Source organism: Scyliorhinus torazame, chromosome 4 (assembly GCF_047496885.1).
Source record: "Scyliorhinus torazame isolate Kashiwa2021f chromosome 4, sScyTor2.1, whole genome shotgun sequence".
Classification (NCBI taxonomy): Eukaryota; Metazoa; Chordata; class Chondrichthyes; order Carcharhiniformes; family Scyliorhinidae; genus Scyliorhinus; species Scyliorhinus torazame.
The window spans coordinates 226541640-226567999 of record NC_092710.1 but is presented as its reverse complement, the minus strand read 5'-3'; the positions used below and the strand labels follow the sequence as shown (position 1 = coordinate 226567999).

At 49.4% G+C, this 26360-nt stretch overlaps 1 long non-coding RNA gene across 1 annotated transcript in view; it reads right to left on the bottom strand.

Annotated features, from left to right (window-relative positions):
• Nucleotides 1–24505, bottom strand: part of LOC140410794 (uncharacterized) — a 61349-nt gene extending 36844 nt beyond the window's left edge. Inside the window, exon 1 of the long non-coding RNA XR_011940745.1 lies at nt 24356–24505. This is a non-coding gene — a long non-coding RNA (uncharacterized lncRNA). The remainder of the gene's footprint in view (nt 1–24355) is intronic.
• Between the last annotated feature and the right edge of the window lie 1855 nt (nt 24506–26360).

Sequence of the window (26360 nt, the reverse complement as noted above, 5' to 3'; positions counted from 1 at the left end):
AATCGTAGTTGACATTGCCAAACCATCGTTCTTGGTCAATCTGCATCTTCATGTGAAGTGCATGTGGGGTGTTTGGGTATTTTATTTGTAGGACAAGCTTGCAAATCAGGTATGGGCATAGTAAACCTCTGGTCGAGGTACACCTAATTTAATAATTTCATCGTCACAAAGACACTGGCTTGCAAATTAAAAGCTCCTAATATACCCAAAGGAAAGTTCTGGTTGTATACAAGTTGCAGAGTGGACCAAATCTACTGTCAAACTGAATGAAGAGGAAAATGAGGTGAGGTCATGGTGAGGGTTCTGGTCCTGAAAACAGGCTGAGAAGATACACATAGACCATGAACAGAAACTGCCTCATGAGGCCCTGGCTGGAATTGATACTGGCTATCTGCAACAGCACTCAAGTCAATGCATAAACATGTTATCGCTGTATGGACTTTGTGATTACCCACTCTAAAGACGATGATTATGGAACAAACTTCCAGGCACAGGTGATCAACTTTGCAGCAGGATAAAGAACAGACAAAAGAAGCCATTAGACTCCAGAATGAGCTGATGGCTGGTCAGACTCGGGAATTTCAGAGGACAATGGCCAGTGGTGGACATATACCTATGACTCAATCGTAGCTTCCCAATATAAAGAAAGGAACTTCAAACAGATCCTCAGCTATAACCTGGGAGTCCCCCAGGCGCAACCATTGCAAGAAGAAAGGACCTTGGGTTTCGAACTCAGAGAAGATATCCACATCGAGTGATCGTAGTCTGCCAGTCTCTTTTACTAAGTGTGGGTAAAACCCAAAGCTGAGCTGTGAGTCTGAGTTATATTTTGTTGAGTTGTGAATAAAATTGCGTTAAACGGTGAACCTGTTTTGTCCTTTGTTAATTTCGCAAATAAGGGCACCTGGGTAAAAAAATTGAGTAAGTAAACTGAACGTATCAGAGGTTTTAAAGGTACAACATGGTCAAGGTTTTGTCTGTTCCCTTTGGTTACGCAGGGGCTTGGAATCTACTTTGGGCAGAGGATTTCAATATCCATCACCAAGAATGATTCAGTAGCACCATTATTGACTTGTCTATGAGCCAAGGGACAACTTAGGCCTGTGGTAGGTGGTGACAAAAGCAACCTAAGAGAAAAAAGTCCTCAACCTTATCCTCATTGATCCGCCTGTTGCAAATACATCTTTTCACGAGTATATTGGTAGCAGTCATAAAGTCATAGAATTGTTACAGGACAGAAGGAGATCATTCAGCTGTCATTCCCATGAAAGGCCAACTCACCTCATCCAACTCACCCTCGATTCCCTGTAACCTGCAAATTCTTTTACTTCAGGTAATTTCCAATTCACTATTGATAGTCATGATTGAAACTGCCTCTACCACACTCTCAGACAGAGCATTCCAAATCCTAAACACGTGCTACGTTAAAAGGTTTTTCCTGCTGTCAACATTGCCTCTTTTGCCAATCACCTGAAGTTAGTGGCCTTTGGTTGTCGATCCTTCATCTAACGGAAACAGTTTCTTCCTCTCTACACTGTTTAGACCTCTTGTAATTTTCAAAATCTCTATCAAATATTCTCTTAAGTGTGGCCAATATATAGTCCTTACGGAGACAAGGGGCGAGATTCTCCGACCCCCCAGCGGGTCGGAGAATGGCCGTTGGCCGCCGTGAATTCCGCCCCCGGCGAAGTCTCTGAAGGGAGAAAAGTCGGCGGGGCGTCAATGGCGTCGCAGACCTCGGAGAATGGCACGGGTGGGCGCAAGGCAATCGATTTTGGGCCTGTCGATATTCTCCCGTCCGGATGGGCCGAAGTCCCGTCGATGTGATGACGGGGGGGTCCGTGCCGGGGAGGAGGATGGGGGGGGTCTGTGCCGGGGAGGAGGATGGGGGGGTCAGTGCCCGGGAGGAGGATGGGGGGATCCGTGCCGGGGAGGAGGATGGGGTCCGTGCCGGGGAGGAGGATGAGTTCCGTGCCGGGGAGGAGGATGGGGGGGTCCGTGCCGGGGAGGAGGATGGGGGGGGTCCTTGCTGTGGAGGAGGATGGGGTCCGTGCCGGGGAGGAGGATGGGGTCCGTGCCGGGGAGGGGGGAATGGGGGGGTCCGTGCTGGGGAGAAATAGGGGGGGTCCGTGCCGGGGATGAGGATGGGGGGGTTCGTGCCGGGGAGGAGGATGGGGTCCGTGCCGGGGAGGAGGGTGGGGTCCGTGCCGGGGAGGGGGGATGGGGGGGTCCGTGCCGGGGAGGAAGATGGGGTCCGTGCCGGGGAGGAGGATGGGGGGGTCCGTGCCGGGGAGGATGATGGGAGGGTCTGTGCCAGGGAGGAGGATGGGGTCCGTGCCGGGGAGGAGGATGGGGTCCGTGCCGGGGAGGGGGGATGGGGGGGTCCGTGCCGGGGAGGAGGATGGGGTCCGTGCCGGGGAGGGGGGATGGGGGGGTCCGTGCCAGGGAGGAGGATGGGGTCCGTGCCGGGGAGGGGGGGGTGCAAGGGCAAGTGAATTGGTCCACCTGGCCAGGTGCCAGCCTCCAACAGTTGACCCATGCGGTCCATGCCACCTGGCTGGGGGGAGGAGGGGGTATGGGCAATGATGACATGTCGTCCCCCCCCCCCCCCCCCCCCCCCCGTCCCCCCCCCCCCCCCAACTAGGCCGTCATGTTTTCCGATCAGCCAGCGATGTTGGCCGCCGTGGCGGCAGCCGCTAATGTCTATGTTGCCCTGGATGAGGAGGAGGAGGAGGAGCGTGCCAGAGAGGCGGCGCAGGCTGCCGCAGAGGGGCAGGCGGCAGCCGCCCAGGCTGGAGGGACACCTGACCGACAGGACGAGGAGGGGGAGGAGGACGCCGCGGCCCCACGGCAACGGAGGCACCCGAGGGCGCCCCGTGTGTACCGGACCCGGCAGTCATACCAGGACCTCACGGACTGGGAATGCAGGAGGAGACTCCGGATGAGGCGGGAAACCGTTGCACCAATCTGCCACCTGCTGGCACACCTGTCAACGCGTGGCACTGGCGGGGGACACCCTCTCCCCATGTCCGGCAAGGTTACGGTGGCCCTGAACTTTTATGCAACGGGGTCATTCCAGGCACCGAGTGGGGACCTGTCCGGAATATCGCAGACATCGGTGCACCGGTGCATCCGGGCAGTGACAGACGCCCTATATGCCATGGCGCACCGCTACATCCGCTTCCCTGTGGACCGGGCCGTGGGCTTCTCTGCCGTGGCCGGGTTCCCCATGGTCCAGGGCGCGATCGATGGGATGCACGTCGCCGTGCGGCCACCTGCAGATAACAGGGCCGTGTTCACCAACAGGAAGGGGACCTATTCGATGAACATACAGGTGGTCTGCGACCACCGCATGATGATCCTGCACGTCTGCGCCCGTTACCCGGGCAGTGTACATTACTCATACGTGTTGTCGCGGTCATCCATCACCGGCATGTACGAGGGACGCCATCCCCAGCTGAGGGGCTGGTTGCTGAGCGACAGGGGCTACCCATTGCGATCGTGGCTGATGACGCCTAGACGGAGGCCATGCAATGAGGCGGAGAACCGCTACAATGATGCCCATGTAGCGACAAGGGGAGTGATCGAGAGGTGCTTTGGCGTGCTGATGATGCGTTTCAGGTGCCTGGACCTCTCTGGGGGCGCCCTCCAGTATCGGTCAGATAGGGTCGGCCGCATCATTGTGGTGTGCTGCGTCCTGCACAACATAGCCCAGCAGCGGGGCGATGTGCCGCAGGCAGAGGAGGGCGGAGTAGAGGAGGAGCAGGAAGAGGCGCAGTCCTCCCCAGATGAGGGGGATGGGGGCAATGGTCAGGGCAGACGGGCTAGACACGGACGGGTGGCTGTCCACAGTTACCGGCTGGGCCAGCGGGCACGGGACAGGTTGATAGACGCCCGCTTCACTGACTAGATGGGTGTGGGAATCGGGTAGTATGGCCACAGACCGCACACCATGGCAACAGCCTACCACCCACACCCCCCACCCATCCACCCACTCAGCACCCTCGCACACCACCCCCCCATTGCCGATCCACCTGCGGCACAACGGCCGGGCTCACACAGTTGCCGGTGGACGCGTGTCTATCGCAGGTCGTGGAGGATGATGACAACCCGCCCTGCGATGATCTCCTGGCTCCACATCATTGGACTATGTCTGACCCATGGCCACAGTACCACCATCCACCCGGACCATCCCTGCATGCGGCTGTGACACTGCAGCGCACGGTCCCGTCCTCTGCCCGGGGGGGATGTTGATGGCGGCCCAAGGGGAAGGGGGCAGACTCGCCTGGGGCTGAGGTAAGACCACCCCTCACACACACACACACTTGCGCTCAACGTACATGACACCCCCGCACGCTTTGGACAGAGCACAAAGGCAACTTCTGTAGGTGTAAGTAACATTGACTTTAGTAACCAAAGGAGTTCATGCACGTGCCCTAGCCCCGTGCCAACTTACTCAGTGTCTAATTGTTTGGCCTTACGGGCCCTTTGACTACGTCTACGTGGTTCCCCAGACGGCACAGCAGAACTGGAGGTGGGCTCCTGTGATTCCTGCCCTCTGACACAGGATCCCTTTGGCGGCCGTTTCTTGGGGCGTCCTGGCCTAGATGGGCCAGGCTGCGGCCCGGGCGACTGGGATGGTGAGCTGCCAGCCTGTCCTGCCCGTTGCCCACCCGATGCACCTGGGACGGAAGGGGGGGAGTCCGAGGTGTCGCGGTTTCCGGGACCTCCCCTACAGGGGGACCCGGGACGGACCACAGCACCTCCTCCTCCCTCGGGGTGCCCGATGGCCCCCAGGCCTCTACATGGGTGGGGGATGCGAACGGACTGGCCATCTGACGCCCCCCGGACATCTGGCGCTGCCAGTCCTGGAGGCCCATGCTGGTATCGACAGGGGTCTGCAGGTTTGCAGCCATGGAGCTCAGGGGATTGGCAAACCCTGTCTGTGACTGTGCGACGCCGGCTCGCACATGGCCAATGGCGCCGATGCCCTCAGCAATTGCCTGCAGAAACTGGGCCATGGCCTGCTGAGACTGGGCCATGGCCTGCTGAGACTGGGCCATGGCCTGCTGAGATTGGGCCATGGCGTTGAGCGCCTCTACCATCTGGCGCTGGCACTGGCTCATGGCCTCCTGTGACAGGGCAGCCATGACTTGGGCCACAGACGCCGCCTGCACGGAAAGCCCCAGGCCTCGCAAACCGTTCCCCATGTCTGACACCGTCGCACCCATTGCCTCCACCGCGGACGCCACACGTGCGGTGTCGGCCTGGGTGGCACGCATGACCGGCACCACTCCCAGCTCCTGGACGCGGGTGGACTCCTCCACCTGCAACTGCAGCAGCCGCAAGCCGGCCGTCACCCTCTTCGCTCGTCTCCGGTTCGGTGGTTGCATCGGATCTATGTGTGGGTGTGGTAACTCCAGGAACCCGGGATCCATCTGGGCGGCAGATGTTTGCTTGGGCTGGGCTGCCCTCCGACCGCCCGGCCCCTCTGCTGCTCCTACCGCCACCTGCTGTACCGGGACGGCTGTGTTGTGCACACCAGTGAGTGTACCAGACGCCTCATCACTAAAGTGCCCAACCGAGGTGAGTGTTTCTGCGATGGTGGAGGGTGTTGGTGACAGCAGTGGCGTTGTGTCGTGCTCTTCGTCCCACTCTGAGTCCATGGCACTTTGGGGTGGGGGTTCGTCTCCACCCATCAACTCTGTGTCACTGTCCGGTATTTCGTTTTCCTCGGTAGTGCTGTCCCGGGTAGGGGTGTCCTGGGTAGTGGAGTCCTGGGTAGTGGTGTCCTGGGTAGTGGTGTCCTGGGGAGTGGTGACCTGGCTCGGCTGTGATGGGGGCCTGTGGCTGCCCCTCTCGTCGCTGGGTGGCACACGCCTGCGTCGTCGCCCCCGCACGAGACGGGGGCGTCGTCTCCCTGTTGCTCCAGGTCTCTCCGTCTCCAGTGGTCTCCAAGGGACATCCTGCGGGCGTCGCATGCCGGAGGGTCCGGGTCTCTCCGTCTCCCGTGGCCTCCGAGGGGCATCATGCGGGCGTCGCATGCCGGAGGGTCCGGGTCTCTCCGTCTCCCGTGGCCTCCGAGGGGCATCATGCGGGCATCGCATGCCGGAGGGTCCGGGTCTCTCCGTCTCCCGTGGTCGCCGAGGGGCATCCTGCGGGCGGTCTGCATCTGCGGGGATGGGTGCCTCGACGTTTGCTCCTGCGATACACAATGAAGCATGCATGGCTAGACACACAGGCAGTGATCAGGTGATGGGGGAGGGGGATATAGGGGAGGGGGGATATGGGGACAGGCTGTCGGTGGCTCACTTGCTAGTACGCCCCCGACCTCTGCATCAGCAACCTCCCGGTCCTCAGGTCCGCCAGCCAGTTCCAGGGCCCTTTCCTCGTGTTCGGTCAGTGGCCTCTCATCAGCGGGGCATCCTCCAGTCCTCCCTTGCTCCCTGGTGTTGTGTGCGCGCTTCTCCTGTGGGGGGTGGTGGCAGGGGTAAAAGACAACAGTGTTAGACAGGTATATGAATGCATGCCATCGGTTGCGCATGTATTGCAGAGGTTAAGGTTAGGGCTGGATTCACTTGGGGAAATGGGGGAAGGCGGATATGGGGGAGGGGGATATGGGGGATATGCGGGAGGGGGGATATGGGGGATATGGGGGAGGGGGATATGGGGGACATGGGGAGGGGGATATGGGGGAGGGGGGATATGGGGGATATGGGAGAGGGGGATATGGGGGAGATGGGGGATATGGGGAGGGGGAGATGGGGGATATGAGGAGGGGGGATATGGGGGATATGGGGGAGGGGGGATATGGGGGATATGGGGGAGGGGGATATGGGGAGGGGGATATGGGGAGGGGGATATGGGGGATATGGGGGAGAGGGGATATGGGGATATGGGGGAGGGGGGATATGGGGGATATGGGGGAGGGGTGGGATATGGGAGATATGGGGGAGGGGGGCTATGATGGAGGGGTGATATGGGGGAGGGGGGATATGGGGGATATGGGGGAGGGGGGATATGGGGATATGGATACCGGGCAGGGGGAGGCTCACCCTGGCTGCTCTGACGTGGTTGTTCACCTTCTTGTGGCACTGGGTGCCTGTCCGTGGTGTCAGGGCCACAGCGGTGACGGCCTCTGCCACTTCCCTCCACAGACGCCGGCTGTGGCGTGGGGCAACTCTGCGGCCGTGCCCGGGATACAGGGCGTCCCTCCTCTGCTCCACCGCGTCCAGGAGCGCCTCCACATCCCGTGACTGGAACCACGGGGCTGAGCGGCGGGCGGCCATCTGGTCGGGTGTTCCGGTCAGGTGTTCCGGTCGGGTCGGGGGGAGCAGCGCGTCCTGATGAGCCGTCACGCCATGCGGCGTGTATGCTCGCCCATTCCGGGCCGGTGACTTTGCGTCGTTTGTGGCGGCGTGCTGAAAGTCGGATTTGCGCCGTTTTTGCCGCCGATCGGCGGACTTTGCGCCGATAACGGAGAATTTCGCCCCAGCAATGCCAGTTGCAGGCAATGACAATCTTGAACAAGAGAGAATATAAACATCTCCCCTTGACATTTAATGGGTGCCCTCACCAAATCCCCCATTCTCGACATACTGGTGGGTCACCTTGAGAAGAACTTTGATTGGACACACCGCAGAAATATCATGGTTACAAGACAAAATCAGAGGCTGGATATTCTGTAATGGGTAACTTATTTCCTGATTCTCCAAAGCCTGTTCGTCATCTGCAAGGCAAAAGTCAGGATTCTGATGCAACACAATTTTTTTTGTCATTTGTAAGCGACGTGAATATCGCTAGCTCGGCTAGTATTTATTGTCCATCCTATTTCCCCTTAAGAAGGGGTGTGCAGCTCCAATGAAGCTCAAGAAGCCCAACCACCAGGGACAAATCAGCACTTCACCCACCATGCTCACTCCCTCCACAACTAATGCACCACGTCTGCAGCATCTACAAAATACAATGCAACGACTCACCAAAGCTTCATCATTGGAACTTCTCAAACCAGCGATCTCAGTTGTCTAGAAGGCCAAGTGCATGGGAACAATACCACTGTCATAATATACACCAGTATATCATGGTGCAGACACACACACACACTGATGGACATGCAGTGGGACCAATCAGCATACACAACGCCGCAGCCAATCACCAGTGAGAGCACACGCACTATAAAGACAGGGGACAGGAGAGTTCCCGCTCATTCGAGTAGCAGCCAGCTCGGAGCACAGAGCTCACAGCCTGCAACACAGACATTCACCCTGTGCTGAGTGCAACACCTGGTTAGGACGAGTCAAGGGTCAAAAGTTAAAGCTGGTATTGCATTTACCCACAGTTCAAGTATGTTAATATAGTTAACCTTATAATAAAATAGAGTTGCACCACTTCCAGTGTTGGTGACCTGTTTGTGATCCAGAACATCCAACACATCAACCACTTCCAAATTTCCTTTAAATCGCACATCATTTTAACTTGGAACCACATCATGATTCCTTCACTGTCACTCGATCAAAAAACTGGAACTCCCTCCCTAACAGCTCCTACATGAGATGGTCAACAGCAGTTCAAGAAGGCAGTACACCACAAAATGTTTGACAGAATGATAAACAAAAAATGCTTGCCCAGGCAATGATACCTATATACTATTAATGATGAAATAAATAAAAGTATCTTCATGGGGTACCAAGATGGATGGGATACCCTGAAAAGCTAGCAGTTGGATTTGTGCTGAATACCTGCTCTGATTAGAGGATCTAAGAGGTGTTCAGAAGAGTAAAATAGCATTACGGATGGAATTACTTTCCTATCTATGGGACTTTTGACTAGTACAGGAGAGTAGTGCTCCAGTGGCACTATTTAAAGCCATGATGTGGAGATGCCGGCATTGGACTGGGGTGAGCACAGTACAAAGTCTTACAACACCAGGTTAAAGTCCAACAGGTTTGTTTCGATGTCACTAGCTTTCGGAGCGCTGCTCCTTCCTCAGGTGAATCGCCTGAGGAAGGCGCAGCGCTCTGAAAGCTAGTGACATCGAAACAAACCTGTTGGACTTTAACCTGGTGTTGTAAGACTTTGTACTATTTAAAGCATTCAGTGAAATTGTGTCAACTTCAGTGGCAGCCGGAATTCAACAAGAAGAAATAAAAACACTAAATACAGGGATAAAAAGGTCATCAATTGATGTTAAAACAGCTCAGGTTGAGGTCGAAAGTGATCCATAGAACCTATGAAAGTGCTCATCGGTCCAACAAATAGAAAATACCTATCAACAATGTCTCTATGATGTTGATCCCATATATAAACAGCAGACTACAAGTCGGACTGTACATTCAATATTGTGTCCAATTCTGGTTACAGTAAGAAACCTCTTTTACATCCTTGCCTGATCCGGGTTTCCTTTTAATGTCCTGCTGGCTGTTTTTAAAACTACAGATTTTTGGTTTTGAACTCAATACTGCCGCCCGCCCCCCCGCAACTGCAAGCTGCCATTTGGACTGGCCAAGGCACACTCATTGATGCAGTGTGCTCTGTGGCTTAGCTTGCAATGCCATTTTGATGGCTGTGGCAAACAGCCAATCCCCTCCGGGACATTTTCTGTTTTCGATTGGGATTGGGAGAGACTTTCAGAAGATTCTGGAGCAAAAGGCAGGTTCAATGTTTGCTTTCAGTTTCATTCTGAGAACGAGCTGGGCAGGAGCCTGTTAAATATTTCTCCCAGAAAGGCGGGAACCTCTTACTCTGATATCTCGGCTGGAGTGAGCTGGTATGGGCACTCTATCAGTCCTGTGAAGGGTTAATTCCTCATTTAAAAGTTACAAACATTTTTTTCAGCCTGGCCTGTGATGTTTAACCTCTGCTCAAAAGGCTGTTAGTAATCTTCAGCCAGACCTGTGAAAGCCTACCTCTGTTTGGAAGGCTGAGGAAGGCATAGTGCTGATAGCTCTCCTGTGAGATCTCTAGAGGCCTAGAAGAAAGGGCCTTTTACTTTCTCTTCACTACAGTAATCTTGATCTGCAGAAGGAGGAGCCATATGTTCCAGAGGTAGAGTGGACGGAAAACTGTCTTGTAAATTCTCTTGGTGAGAACTTCAGTTTGACTCAGTGATACAGCTGGTGGATGCAAGGTAGAACTGCACAGACTGGAGAGGGTTTTCTCTGTGAAGGCCCAGATCAGTGGAAGCAAAGGTAAACTCCCATGTCAATGAAAATTAAGGTAACTTCCCAGAGGAAGCCTTACAGCCTGAGAATTCCAGTTGGAGAGAAACATTACATGATCTAAACCAACTGATGATTTCAAGATCACAGACTACAAAGACTACCACCTCCACAGCAAAGATTCATCTCAGCCCTGTTAATCCCTATTATTTTTTAACCTTTCCTTCCCATCCACCGCATGTCTCTCTTGTGTCTGTCTGGGTGGAGGGTGGGACGGGATTTGGGGAATATTTAGATTAATCGGCCATTGTATTATTGTTTCCATTACATGTATAACTCTTTTTTAATGTTTTACTTGCAAATCTGGTGCCCATAAGTCATTGGAGCATTTGAGTGCCAAAGATCTCAGGAAAACATGTGAATTATTGGTTGGGACCCCAAGTCCTGTGGGGCTGAAAGTCCTGTGGGGCACACTATCTCCGGGTGTCATAACATTACAAAGATACATAATTATTATAATCTTTATTAGTGTCATAAGTCGGCTTACATTGTGTCCATCTGAGATGGCCACTTACAACTAGGTACAGAGAAACTCGAAAAGCCTAGCGGGTAAAATGGACAAGCCAAAACTCAGGCAGGCTCACAGCCTGAAATGCATATTTGCAAGCAAGAAGTCCAGAGGGTATCGGAACTCCGACCAATTAGCATTTTAATGGGGCCGATTAGCATTTGATGGCCCATCTGCACCAGAACAAAGGACTGGTACTCGAGCGACCGAGCAAGTCCCAGACATTTCGGCGCCACTCCCTGTCAAAGGAAAACGCAAACAACGGGGTCAATGACCGCTTGGGACACGCCCAGCCATCCAGATCCCCACCCACTTATTGGTTAGGAATTGAACAGAGTGATCAGGAATCACCCAATTAGTGGGGCCCAAACTGGAGGACCGCCCAAAAGAGCACGAAAACCCCCAAGTGTAAGAAGAAGAGTTCGCCACATGTTCATTCTCTCTTGGATCTGGTGCCCCGTCACGACCATCTCCAATTGCAGCAACACCAGAAGCGAGTCCAAGTTCAACGCTCACTACCAGACGGATGAGCCTAGCTGAGCAGAAGTTACTCCTTCGGACTCGACAAGATCCAGAATCGAACAGCGGCCACTGTTTCTCTGACCTAAGCCGGGTGCCCGAAGTTAAGTACAGGTTGTCTTAGTCGATGGGTGTAGTTAACTAGTAGTGTTTATGTTGCATGACTAATTGTGTGTAAATAAAATACCCTTGACCTTTAACTAACTAACTGGTGTTTGGCCCTTTGATCGATAGCTGGTTGAACCTTGTGGTAGTATCATTTGATACCTGGCGACTCTAAGCAATAGAGATATCAAAAGAAAGGAGGGCAAACTCACTGATTGCTATAATTGGAACAGAGCCACAGAAAAGACAGAGTAAAAGAAAGGCACAACAACATTAACACTGCAATGAAGTTACTGTGAAAAGCCTCTTGTTGGCTCACTCCAGCGCCCGTTCGGGTATACTGAGGGAGAATTTAGAATGTCCAATTCACCTGACAAGCACATCTTTCGGGACTTGTAGGAGGAAACTGGAGCACCTGGAGGAAACCCACGCAGACATGGGGATAACATGCAGACACCGCACAGACAGTTGCCCAAACTGGGAATTAAACCCTGGCCCCTGCAGCAACAGTACTAACCACAGTCCTACCATGCCGCCCTGGGATATTTGAAACATGACACATTTGACACTTGGGATATTTGAAAACTGTGGACTTTATTCAGAGATTAGCTATAAGGCTGAGGTCTAAATTTGGAGGACTAAAGTATAAAAATTGGAAAAGCTCAAGATTTCAGTCTCAAACATGTGTGGCTGAAGTGTGATCACACAGTTGGTTTTGGCCTTTTTTGAGTGACAAATGGGGAGGCTAAAAAAAGTCCAATTTAGGGAAGTGCAGGAAACAGAGGGAAACAGTGTCATTTTGATTCAGACACTGTCTGGTATAAGCCTAAACCATGAGTTCAGCCTCTCAAATAATTTGATGCTTGTTTTTGGATCTTTTCCTGAATTTCATCAACCATAAGTGTTGGACCTGCTCCAATCAGGATGACTTGGTCTACATGTGATTTAACCAGGAGATACATTTACGATTGGCATTCTAATGTCCTCCACATTGTGATGCACATGGGGATAGATTTTCTTCTTTTCCACAGGGGCATTGAATAATCATCTCATTAAGGAAAAATGAGATCATAAACTTACGGTGAACATATATATACTGGTAATATATGTAAGTTTTTATCTGCATAACGTGTCAGATTGCAATTGTTGGATTATTTTGAAATGTACAGTGAAGTGTTGACTTATTTCAAACATGTTTGGCAGTTGTCCTGTTTCCCTGATTTTTCTAACAGCTCTGTATTCCCTAGCATTGGGAATAATCTAATGCAGTACTGTGGTCGCTGCTAAATTGATTTTGGCTGGAAGCACATTCCTCAAAATCCAATGTTAGAGTCACGTACAATAAATAAGATATTTAAGACAACACACATTTTGGTTTTTGAAGTAATTAATTCCATTTATACTAAAGAGTAACTTTAAGGCATTTTTGTGGTACCTCTTTATTTAAGGCTGCTATAATGTGATTTCACAGTCTGCTTAAGTAATTGCATTGTTTTTATGTCATTGGTAAAAGCTGGCATTGACTCAGGGTTCTCTTGAGCTATTATTATTGTTTATTAAAAGAAAACCAACAATGGTTGCTACCTTAAAAAACAACATCAGCTTTAAATTAATCATTCTGTATTAATATGCAAGATGTATTTAACTATGATAATAACACAAGAAATTAGAGCAATAGATATCCCTAAAGTATTAACATGATCTGAGAAGGCTGAAAATACAGCAAATCATCTGCTCTCAAAAAATGCAAGGAGTTACGCATTAGCTTCAATGGGAATATATTAATAACCATTTAGAGAGCACAGACTGCAAAATGTGTCTCCACAGTGAATAATTAGACGTAAAAATGATTAAACATGCGCAAGAATGACTAAAGAAATATAACCCTTGGTTAACGTATCTTGCCAATAGCAAGAAGTAACATGCACTATGTTAATGAGAGGAGCTTTTGGCATTTACATTGAGCAGGCACAAATGGCTGCCCAGATGCAATAGGATGCTGCAGGAAATGCTGTCAGAGATATTTGTTGTTTGTGTAAAATAAGTCACCTTTCATGTCATACAGATTACTAACTGAATACTTTTAGGTGAAATATATTTTTTCATAGAATCTATTGTTAAAATTCACTTCATATAAATGAAAACTTCAGTTAAAGATGACATTGGGCCCCATATATACGAAAACTCATCAATCCTTGCTTATTCAGATGACATGGTTATGAATACAAATAAATCAAGATTAGCAGTACTGATGGAAACATTAATTAAAAATATATTATCAGAGCAGTATCCACTCTGATACTTCAATTGCATCTATTGTATTCTAAACTTGACAAATATATGCATAATTTATATTTGATTTTGAGGAAACTATGCCCAGGGTTTAGGCAGAAACATTTTGTTCTGGGATTTGTGCCTGTTTCAAGTGCATTATAATATGCGTTGTCACATGAGTTTCTTCCAAAAGTGTGTAAACACAAATAATATGGAGCGAAATTCTCCGACACCCCGCCGGGTCGGAGAATCGGCGGGGGCTGGCATGAATCCCGCCCCCGCCGGTTGCTGAAGTCTCCGGCACCGGAGATTCGGCGGGGGCGGGAATCGCGCCGCGCCAGTTGGCGGGCCCCCCCGCTCGATTCTCCGGCCCAGATGGGCCGAAGTCCCGCCGCTAAAATGCCTGTCCCGCCGGCGTAAATTAAATCACCTACATTACCGGCGGGACAAGGCGGCGCGTGCGGGCTCCGGGGTCCTGGGGGGGGCGTGGGGCAATCTGGCCCCGGGGGTGCCCCCACGGTGGCCTGGCCCGCGATCGGGGCCCACCGATCCGCGGGCGGGCTTGTGCCGTGGGGGCACTCTTTCCCTTCCGCCTCCGCCACGGTCTCCACCATGGCGGAGGCGGAAGAGACTCCCTCCACTGTGCATGCGTGGGAAGCTGTCAGCGGCCGCTGACTCTCCCGCGCATGCGCCGCCCGGAGATGTCATTTCCGCGCCAGCTGGCGGGGCACCAAAGGCCTTTTCCGCCAGCTGGCGGGGCAGAAATTCGTCCGGCGCGGGCCTAGCCCCTCAAGGTTGGGGCTCGGCCCCCAAAGATGCGGAGCATTCCGCACCTTTGGAGCGGCGCGATGTCCGTCTGATTTGCGCCATTTTGGGCGCCAGTCGGCGGACATCGCGCCTTTTCCGGAGAATTTCGTCCATGATTTGGATACCTAAAAGTGTGTAAAAACACGAATAATATGATTTTGCAAGTATCTATAAGTTCAGTTTGCTGATGATGACCTGTAGTTTGGCACCGGCCTCGTCATGCCCAACTTGGTGTCAGGACAAGGCCATTGCATTTCACAAGAGGCTGATATTCCTATTTGCATCTATTGTATTCTAAACCTGACAAATATATGCAGAATTTATATTTGAAAGTGGTATGTGACCAGGTTCGATTCCCTGCTGGGTCAGTGTTTGTGCGGGGTCTGCACGTTCTCCCCGTGTCTGCGTGGGTTTCCTCCGGGTGCTCCGGTTTCCTCCCACAGTCCAAAGACGTGCAGGTTAGGGGGATTGGCCATGATAAATTGCCCTTAGTGACCAAAAAAAGATTAGGAGGGGTTATTGGGTTATTGCGTCCTGGGGATAGGGCTTAATGGGTTGGTGCAGACTCGATGGGCCGAATGGCCTCCTTCTGCACTGTATGTTCTATTAAATAATCTATGAACTTCAGACCACAGACAGTGGTAAATAAATACAGATTTGTAAGTAAAACATTAAAAAAGCTGTTTATTTATTATAAGAGATGTTGCAAACTGGATCTCGTCCTCACTGGGCGTGACCCAATTCTGCATATTTAAATCAATCGTACAGCTCATTTAAATGTACATTTTCTAGAATCATCTGGAAGCCCTCGTCAGCGTGCCGTAGACCAGGCATAACGGCACCTAGGGATGGGAGGGGGAGGTCTCCCAGGTCAATGGAGACCCCTGGGTAGTCGGGACAGGGCAGGGTGGCACCTTGCTCCCTCTTTCACCTGGACACCTTGGCAATGCCAGTGGCACTGCCAGGGTGCCAGGTTGGCAGTGCCAGGATGCTCAGGTGCCAGGTTGGAGTTCCAAGGATTGGGCCAAGGTTGGCGGGGTGAGCGGGGCGGGGGGTAGGGGGGGGAGGGGTGCCTGAAAGGGGTGGGGGGGGAGATCGGGGAAGCCGTCCAAATTTGCACCCTGATCTATAGGGAGCCTTTCCTGCTGGTGACCTTCAAGAGCGGCCTCAGCGGAGAAAATGTCCCCGAGACCAAACCAAATGGCAAAGTGCCGTTGAATAGTGAGATGTTCCTTGGCATGCAACCGTCGAGAAACACCCCGCTAAATGCACCTGAAACAGGACATAGAAATTTTTCCAGTAAATCACCAACACTGTTTGCATTATTAAATCAGTTCTCTTTGGCTGAATTTTATATTCAAAATTGTGACTGCTGCAGTTTCATGTGTGGGCAGGATCCAGCATCATGACGTCAGGTCATGAGCTTGACATCATCAAGTCGGTCCACCATATTACAGTAGTTGGGTGGGCACACATATCAGCAGCTTCCACGCTATCTTTAAGTACCTCATGAGAAAACCAATTGTTTACAAACCAATTGACTTCAATAAAATGTTCCCCACACCATAATGCAATGAACACAGGGGAAACACACTTGGGAATTTACATTATTTTTCACAGTTATTGCAAATACGGACAGAAAGGCTGCAAGTGGGAGCTTGGCTGATTTTAGCAGAAGAGGTTTCCGCTGAAGCTGAGAGACTAAGCCAGTGTAGTTAATTTCAGAACATTTTCAACCTCCATTTGGGCATTTCCTCAGTACTGAGCACTGCAGAATTTGTGCTGTACATTGGTATCCGCTATGGAAATTTTAGAACCTGTTGAAGGCATCGCCTCCAGTGAGGAGGAGAAGGATGAGGGCAGCTGGCCAGGGACAAGTGAACCATGAGGCAGAAAAAGGTGAGGAACCTACCATCGAATAAGTGGTTGCAGAGGGGATACATCAGCATCATTGGTCCACATCAGGTTCATGTTTAGCAATACCTGTTGTAAATTTCACCCACAGAGGTAGGTAAAGGGGCGATTTAGCACAGGGCTAAATCGCAGGCTATGAAAGCAGACCAAAGCAGGCCAGCAGCACGGTTCAATTCCTGTAACAGCCTCCCCGAACAGATGCCGGAATGCGGCGACTAGGGGCTTTTCATAGTAACTTCATTGAAGCCTACTTGTGACAATAAGCGATTTTAATTTCATTAAAGGCACTGCCGATGCAGCTCACAGGGTAAGGACTTAGATTGTTAGAACACTGGGCCTCTGAAGAGTGTTTCTATCAAGAGAAACAGTCACATCCATTCGTGACAAGCTTTTGGCCGGATGCCCGATTCTCTGTCCGATCATGATTCGCAATCCTGGCACTGAGGGGCGGAGAATCCATGTCCTTAAGTCCCCTTACCTGGGGTCACATTGGTGGCTGCCATTTGGTTGCCTGAGGCCATGAGGGCCCCAGAAAAGTGAGAACCTCTTGCATGAGGCTCAATTATCATCACGGTACTCAAGGGTATCTGTGCCACTGGCAGACGGGCAGAAGGTTGCCTCCATCAGAAACATCCTGGCAGCTACCCCTCTGATGGCATGTGCAGCTGTTCCTCCATTGCTATGAGATCCATTTGCCCCTCCCTGCGTTGCTGAGAGAGAATAGGAGCTAGACGTGACTCCGGATCCTCTTGCCACAGCTCTGGGCCCGAGAACTCAGAGACAAGGCGATGGAGTGCAGGTCAGTATTAGTGCGTCCCACCCTTCTGTTATATTTCCATGAAATCTGTACTGGGCATCCAGTATCTGCCACCGGACTGGTGAACCCAGTGGCTTGTGATGCATCAGGGGGTCAGCATCTAGGTCACATCCAGTATTCATTTGAGTGCCCGAAATCAGCTTGATCTACCCTCTGACAGCTGTTCTAGCGACTGTGATGTGCTCTCACCAGTGTGTTGTCCCCTAAAAGATGACTCCCACATATTCACCAAGGTGCATGTATCCGCACTGATACTAGACATGGAGCAAGGATGTGCACTGCACCCTTTCATGCTTCTTCCTGTTCTTTCTAGAGGTTTAAGCCAGTAATTCGGGAATATTGCCTACAGCTGCAAATGTTGAAACTGTAGGGAAGGATAACACACAAAACAATCCCATAATTGACCCATTTCACACCCTTCAATATGTATCTATCTCCAGAATGGCGATATATACCCTTGCAGATCTCAAGAGGTCATTTAACCTTTTTTGACATTGTATCCAAGATGGTTGGATGGCCCTAAGGCTGCTGGCCTCCACTGCGACCTCTGTGCAAGCTGTTTTAACTGGCTGGGAGGGCACCTCTTCCTGTCAGTGGACATAAGGACCTGATCATTTACAGCCTGAAGTAGGCCTCACAGGAAGTCACTGTCACCCTTGGGCTGTGCTTGGTCAGGGGACTGCCCTAACTCCTGGCTCCATTCCCTTGGCCATCTGTGTAAAGACAAAGAGTTAAAGAGATGATTTTTAATATTTTCCTAAATATCTGCCATTCGGAAGGGGAATTGGTCAGCAGAATTCAAATGTTCTTTCTTCCCTGGCAATGGTCCTAAATGCTTCAAAACAAATAGACTATGTTTTGTTATGTTTCCTTTGTAACATAAGCGGCTTCCTTGTGTTGCATTTGTCAAGGAAGGTCGAGACGTGTAGATAACTTCAACTCATTTATTTACGCTATGTACACTTTTATTACTTGAGTTCGACACTACTGCTAATCCTATTGTAGCTACCTAATCTGACTAACCAGCTGCTGTCTTCCACGTGCTGGGTGTAATATTGAATCAACCCTGTGCCTCTCCTCACTGACTGTATCCACTGGCCAAAAGGGGCTGATCATGTGTGTGGTGTCCTTTATGTATAGGTTGGTGTTTGGTTGCTCTCCATCTGGAGTCTGGTCTGTTTTTTGTTGATGCTCCCCATCCGGAGTCTTAGCAGGTTCACGGGAGTCAGCTGAGATTTCTTGAAGCTGCACGTCTGGAGTCGGAACATGCAGGAATGCATTGACTAGTGGAGAGGTTCGAGCAATTGAGGGTGGAAGTAGTGTCGTGTCACCGGAGTCACCAGTGGTCTCGCCGTGATCGTCGAGTGCCTCTGTACGCACTAGCTGAGGTCTGTCACTTTACACCTTTTGCATGGGAAGTGGGATGCTGTCGTCACTCGTTTCACATACCGTGGGTAGATCCTCAGTAGCTGTTTGCTGTTCACTAGGATTGGGTAAATTGTCAGAGTTTTCATCTGGTGGTGCAAACAATGTGGGTGGACTGTCATTGTCTTGCCGTTGTCCTTCATTTGGGCTTTTCTTCTTTGGAATTTTAAATCTTCCCCCAGACATTACAGAACCTTGCTCATTTCTCTCAATTTCTCCCATATGTAGGGCATCAAATGTTCGATCCAATGTTTCTTTCATCATTGTACTAGTTTCCAAAGAACAGTCCGTTACAATTTTCTTCTCAGTTACTTCATATGCATCCTTTTCTAATGTACATGTCTTCATAGTCTCTGGCTCTGATTTTGCTGGGACTGGCACAGTCACAGTCTCTCTTTTACTGTTCTCAATTGCCCACATTCTACTCCCCAGACATAAATGCTTAATCTCTGGAGTTAATGTGGTACAATGGATAATCGGGTCAACCTTATCTGCATCTTCACCATTACTGGAAAGCACAATTGGTTCACTTGAAACTGCTGCGGGTTTTAAGTGCTTTATCTGGCTACTCGATGTCGGTGTCCTCAGGATTCTTGCTCCAATGTTCTGCTCATTTATCAGTGGAGCGTGCAGAGATTCAATGCGATTAATATTCCCATCAGGGGTTGAAGAGTCATTACTGACTAACTGCTGGTCTCTGTAGTTGGGACTTTGCGGTTTTGTGTTGAAGGGAGACAGTTGCTCCTGCTGTAGATATGATTCAGGTTGTGTTATTTCCATTAAATGAGGATCAATGTCTTGTCCATTTTTTCGATCCGTACTAAAGCAATGGCAATTTTCAGTCTGCTCCTTGCAAGTTAAACATACAAGCAATTTATTTAGCAAATCCTCAGCATCCTTCTGTGACTGTGCAGCATTATTAATATCTCTTCGGCTAGAATGATCCTGAAGGTCAGCGCATAATCCTTTTTTCTTCAGGCTTGGAAGAGGTGATTCCTTTGGCTTGTCTTCATTTGGGCTTGAACAATCATCAGCGCTGTGCCCTTCATTGTAGCATGATAGACCGCCATGGTCGTCCTGCTGTACAGTGGAGCATGGTAGACTGTTATAGCCTTCTTGCTGTTTACGTGAGCATGGCAGACTTGCATTGTCTGCCGCTAGTTGGTCAGAGGAGGTTGCTAGACCCTCTTGGTCTTGTTCCTGCAAGGACTGCGCATCGGAGTCATGCGTTTCTGCAATTGTGGAGTCTGTCCACGAGCTTGCTGTGGAGTCTTGTGACACTGGAGTCACGTCTTGTTCCTGCAAGGACTGCGGTGTGGAGTCTTGCATGTCTTCTTTTGTAGCGTCGGGAACCCTGAGCGGGGCGTGGACCACGCTCTGTGTGGCAGCAGGCCGCTCTCTGTGGGCTTGTACCACTTTCTGTCTCTTAATTTCAGGCTGCAGCATCATCCTGCACTGATGAGTTGGAACGTCATATCTGCTGGGTTGAAGATCCTCAAATCCGAAAAATGAATCCGCATCTGCGTCGGATTCAATGCGGGGGTCGCCAATGTGCAACACGAAAAGTTTGTCCAAGTCGTAGTCGTCTAGGACCATGGAGCTGTCATTGGGCTCGCGAGGCCCAGAAAAAATGTAAAGGTCGGTATCGAAGTATTCGAGGTCGGAATCATCGGTTTGTGCATAGGTAACTGCTTGTTGCAGGGTTCTTCGGAGGTTAAATTCATTTCCTGGTTCAATTTGAGGCATTGTGCTGTCACTCCAGGTGAAGGAAGGTTGTTTTACAGCTTTAAAAGATTTTTTTTTTGATTTGGGACGTTTCCCCTTTAAATTGGTGCGGTCTGGGGCCTCTGACGTCATGACGCGCGTGACGTAGCACGTAGGAAGCGATTGCACATGTGCAGATCGCTGTTCCTTTACCGATGGCCATTTTCTTGATTGCGCATGCACGACGTCTCGAGCATGCGCAAACGAACCTTCCGGTTCTGCGCACTTCTCGCGCAACTGCGCTAGTGTAGTCCCTTTAGCAAGATGGCCGCCGACCTCGACCCAAATCGCTCTCTGGTCCGGGACCTCGGCCTCGAGGTGAGTACTGCCGCTTCTCTTACCTTTCCTTGCCGATTGGAGTGTGTTTTCCTCACAGTATTTGCCGAATTTGTCCAGGACTGCCTGGAAGTCGTACCTTTGCCCCTTGGAGAACTTGAATTTAAAAAGATTTCTTCTGCTCTTGCACCAGCGATGGTGAGGAGAAACTCTATTTTTTCATCATCGGCCAGATCTTTAAGTTCGGCTGCCACCAGGAAGAATTGAAACGTTTGCCGGAATCGCTGCCAGTTTTCGCGGAGGTCGCCGTGGCACTGGAGCGGCTGCGGAACCAGGAGCTCGTACATCTTGCCTGGGTATTGCTGGTTGTCACTGTACGCTGAGGTATGGCTATCTGGATTTAAGCAGTTCACTACTGGTACCATGTTTTGTTATGTTTCCTTTGTAACATAAGCGGCTTCCTTGTGTTGCATTTGTCAAGGAAGGTCGAGACGTGTAAATAACTTCAACTCATTTATTTACACTATGTACACTTTTATTACTTGAGTTCGACACTACTGCTAATCCTATTGTAGCTACCTAATCTGACTAACCAGCTGCTGTCTTCTACGTGCTGGGTGTAATATTGAATCAACCCTGTGCCTTCCTCACTGACTGTCTCCACTGGCCAAAGGGGCTGATCATGTGTGTGGTGTCCTTTATGTATAGGTTGGTGTAATGCCCCCCTGTGGTCGTGTCACCTCCTTGTGTATCGTGAATGTCCATTGGTCGCCTCCTATCTAACTTATTTATTGGTTGAGTGTGTGTGTGTGTGTGATGTTTCTGGTGCTCCCTCTAGTGTCTGTCTAGCTTACATGTATTAACAGTGATGCACATCACCACAGAATAGTCAAACTCTTAGCTGCTGCAGTAGTTCACTGGAATTTAAATTCTTTCTCAGAATCAACTTCAGCCTCCAAAGTATCCTTCCTGGTGCAATTGCAAAAGTCCTGTGCCAGGAGTGCCTTTAAACGTAGCCGTGACCGACTTTCCGTTCACGGCCAGCCCCTTCTGCCCCTTTCTCACCTCTCTCTTGCTGCATGAAATTGGCTAGCTTCCCACCAGGTGGCCGTTAATTGGCCGTCAAGTGCATCATTAGTGCTTTTCAAAGCACTGGGATTTGGCGATCCATGCACACCGGGTCGTTCTCCCATCAACAGTTAGACAGTGTAAAGGTCTAACCCATTATTTTGGGAGAGAAACAGTTACCCTGTTTTTAATGGTTTATGTATTTACTCCCAGAACTTACCAGGAATTTGCTGATACAAGTCTCACTTTACCTGAACTAAAAAGGTAGCAAAAAAAAGGGTGCTTAAAACTTGCTAACCATTTCTTCCAGGATTTGGAATTCTTTGATACACCATTTCTGGTGCATTTATACATATGCTCCCTGGTTGTTAGCTATTCATTAAGATAATGTACGAAAGGTTTGACAAGAACACGTCAAATCATGCTCCAAAAATAGCAGAGAGAAATTTCAATTCCACAGCAATTATCGAGCACAGTCATATCTCGATGCAGTTTGTTGAGAGGGTTGGAGGTTGAATGTAATAAAACATTTGGAGATTGCCAACTATTGATGGCTAGTTTCTTCACTGCACAGCTATGGCAGCAGCGCAAAGCATTTTGTGAAAAATATCAAAATAACCAGTGTGTCTATCTGAATAATGAACTATGAACATAAAAAGGGGAATAATACTGACGTTCGGATTGTAACATATCTCCAGGAAATCTGTTTTTACGTATCCTTACGAACTTTTCTCCACATTTTTCAAAATATGTTGTCCTGTCCTGTAGAAGGATGTCATATTATGAACTTTCAATCAATACTTTTAAAAATTGGACACAAACAGGCTGTTAAGGTGGCTACCGCAAATCATGTGCTTTTTGGCAGTTGGACTGCAGATAGTATCAGTACCCTCGTGAATACCTAATTAAATATTGTTATGATCCTAGTCCAAACCCCCAAGTTGTCAGTAAGATCTGATTAGGGGTCAGTACTGTTTAAGCTAGTCAAAGTTTGAGATTCAATACACTGGCTCAATGAATGAAGCTACAAGATTATACAGGTTTTGAACAAACAATAGACTTTACTCTACAAGTTCAGTAAGATAAAACAATTTACAGTTTCTATCTTATACTCTAACATTCAGGGTACGTATGAGGTACATGTAAATTAACAGAAAAACTACAGTTGAATACACCACACTGCACATGAATGGCAGCTTTCTAAAGAACCCGCCCAGACATCAATAACACTGAGTTTACCAACCTCACTGAAATTCTGTCTCTTTCACAAGGGATTACAGTCTTCACATTTTAAGATCTAGCCTGGCAATTCTCTCCAATTTGAAATTCACACCAATTCACGTGGCATCAATAATAATCTGCCTCCCAGGGTTTCAATCTCGTCTCTCAAGATTTCATTCCCTGGATTCCAGAGCATATACCCAAGCATTAACTCACAAGCACAACTTCAGCTCTTTAGCTATGCCTAACAGAACACTATTGCCTCAAAGGCGTAACTTTGCGCCAACAAACTTCAGCACAGAGTCACCAACATTCAGCTACCTTCTTCACTTAAAGTCAGGTCCCCACAGCCGTTTCCCTGTATGGAACCTATTTCCCTGTTCCTCCCTTTTTAACTGAACTGGGACCCATTCTTGTTCCTGTCCCCTGTTCTGCACTCATCTTTTCGGGACCTCTCACCATAGGGCCTCTCCCTGTGTCCTCTTTCTGTCCCCTGATCTGGGACACTAGACCTCCATGGTGCTGCACTCCGAGTCACAAGACGCAGGTTTTTACACCATTTCTCTTCCTGGAACGCTGGGTCTCAAGAACATAAAAATTGCAGATCTGCGCAAGTGCAGCCCACTTCCTGTCTGTGCATGTGTAAAAATATCTGAGGTCTTTCAGGAGTTAAAGCTCCCCACCTCCATTCCTTGCGTGTTTAGTATAGCTTTCATAGCAATATGGATATCACTGAGGGTACTTCACACACATTTGTGGAATTCACACATCTCATTGTTTAAGGATGGGCTAACATCTAAAGAAAATTGACTTTCCAGACCGACTGCCTTCTTGGAAGTCCATACTGAGCAAAAGGGAAGATCAAAACTCACTCACCACTACCAACTTCCCATTGCATCTCAATGGCCTACCCAATGCAAGCTATGCTGTGTGGGCCTCAGAAATATTAACTCAGTGGTAATTTTATTATAACTGCTTTTGGAAACTGCACCTTTATTACCACAGGTCCAACAGATCCATTAGAACTATCAGTTATCAGCCAGTCATCAACCAGCCAAAATACTTAACCTTTTCCAGTTTTGAAGTTCCCCTGAGAACCAACTTCTTAAATATTCATAAGCAAAGAACCCCAAAATATGCTGGAAACTATTTACATTACAAGCCTCTCACTTCAACATTAAATTATTGAATCCATTCAAGAAACAAAATGCCTGCTACGTAGGAGACCAGAAATTGTAAATCAGAGACTGAATTAACTATAATCTGCAAAAGTGCTCCACCTTTTTCTGTATACAATCTTTGAGTCTATATGAGGCCAAGTTGCTTCATTTTGGGACAGACATGTGAAAATAAATAATCTTCTTTATTTTGAAACTCATGAAACCTTGCTGCTGAGTTATTTATTTGGATTACTCACTTTAAAGGTAAGAAAATACACACCTCTTTCCATATAAAACTTGCTGATTATGTGAAGTAAAAGAGCACATACATTCTATCCGTAATTTGAATTCAAAACTGTTCCTTTCGTATATCTTTTTATCTTTATTCTTTCTTTGTTTGGTGAACGTTTCCGCAACTCTGCATTCCAAGAAAGAAAATGCTTTGCAACTTTGAAGTGTAGTAACAATTTATATCTAAGCAACCAATTAATATTCTGTTCCAAAGCAGAAGATAAATGAATGATTAATAATGAAGTTTCTTATTGTATTGTCTGGGGAAACAAAGTTCACCAGAGCAGCTCCCCGTTCTTCTTTGATTCTTTCCATGAGATGTTTTATTTCCAGATAAATAAGTAAACTGGTCCTTGGCTTAATATGTCACCATTATGCACCCGAACATATTGGATCACTGATGTGCATTGCAGAGGAAAACAGGGCAGGGATAATTAGCAATCAGTAAATTAATCAATTGAAGGTTAGGCGTACAAATGTTGGAAATGGATTAGACCATTTAGATCTTTGAGCTTGTTCTGCCATTGAGTTGATCATGGCTGATTTGTACCTTAAAACTGTCATGTTCAGCGAATTAATGAAAAAAATGGACAATTTCCTTTTTTAAAAATCAGAATGAAAAATGGACATTTTCTTTCTTGAAACAAAGTGAAGTCAAATATATGAAATTTCCCAAGGCTGGAAGGACATTGAAATATAAACTTTTTGTGACATTTCATTGAAGAGACATTAAAAATCAACGCTCCCTCCTGTGGAGTTAACAGCTGTTATTTCTTACTTGATTGCAGAAATTGATGTATAATGGCAACCTAGGCTTAAAGTCTGCAGATTGAAATTCCATAAAATGGGCGTGAAGACAAAACATCCTCTGTCAAGGAGATGCAAATGGGCAACATTCAAAGTCCATTGTGTGTCAATGCTAACGTCATCAGGGGCCATTTGCATGAACAATGAGAACACGAGGAAACATATTATTAACACACATCTTGAGAGTGCTCAGAAGTTCAGTCAGTATGGGAGACAAAGAAAGTCACCCAGAAGAGGCCGAACCTTACCCAGAAACTCATCACAGGCAAAGAAACGAGGCTATCTTTTTACCCTCAGATTTATAGAACCAAACCCTGGGCGCAATTCTCCCATCGGGAGACTAAGTCCCGACACCGGAGTGAAAACCGGAGTGTTTCACTCCGGCGTCGGAGACCGTTCCCAGCCACCTATTTTCCCGCCCCCGGGGAGCTAGGAGCGGCGCCACGTCATTTACGCGTGCCGGGCCTTGTATTTTAAATAGCCACCTATTTTCCCCCCTCTCAATCTATAGCCATTCAGATAATAATCTGCCATCCTGTTTTTGCTACCAAGGTGGATAACCTCACATTTATTCACATAAAACTGCATCTGCCGTGCATTTGCCCACTCACTCAACTTGTCCAAATCCCACGGAACCATCTCTGCATCCTCCTCACTGCTCCAACCCCCACTCAGCGTAAATGACGCGACCGGCGCCGCGTAAATGACGTCACCCGCGCATGCGCGGTTGCCGTCCTCCCCGCGGCCGCCCCGCAAGAAGATGTCCGATGGATCTTGCGGGGCAGCGGAGGAAAGGAGGTCCTCCTTCAGAGAGGCCGGCCCGCCGATCAGTGGGCACCGATCGCGGGTCAGACCCCTTTTGAGCCCCCCCCCACCGGTGCAAGAACACCCCTCGCCCCCCCAAAGGCCGCCCCCCCAGCGTTCCCGCACTGTTCCCGCTGGCAGCGACCAGGTGTGGATGGCGCCAGTGGGAACCTGTCGTGTTGGAAAGGCTGCTTGGCCCAACCGGGCCGGAGAATTGCCGCTCGCCTATTACCAATGGCAAGCGGCGATTCTCCCAGTGGCCAGCCGTGATTCGCGCCGCGCCGGTTTGGGGGGGGGGTGGGAGAATCGCATGCGGGCGTCGGGGCGGCGTCGCGGGACTCGCTCTGCGCCAGGGCGATTCTCCCACCCGGCGTGGGGGGGGA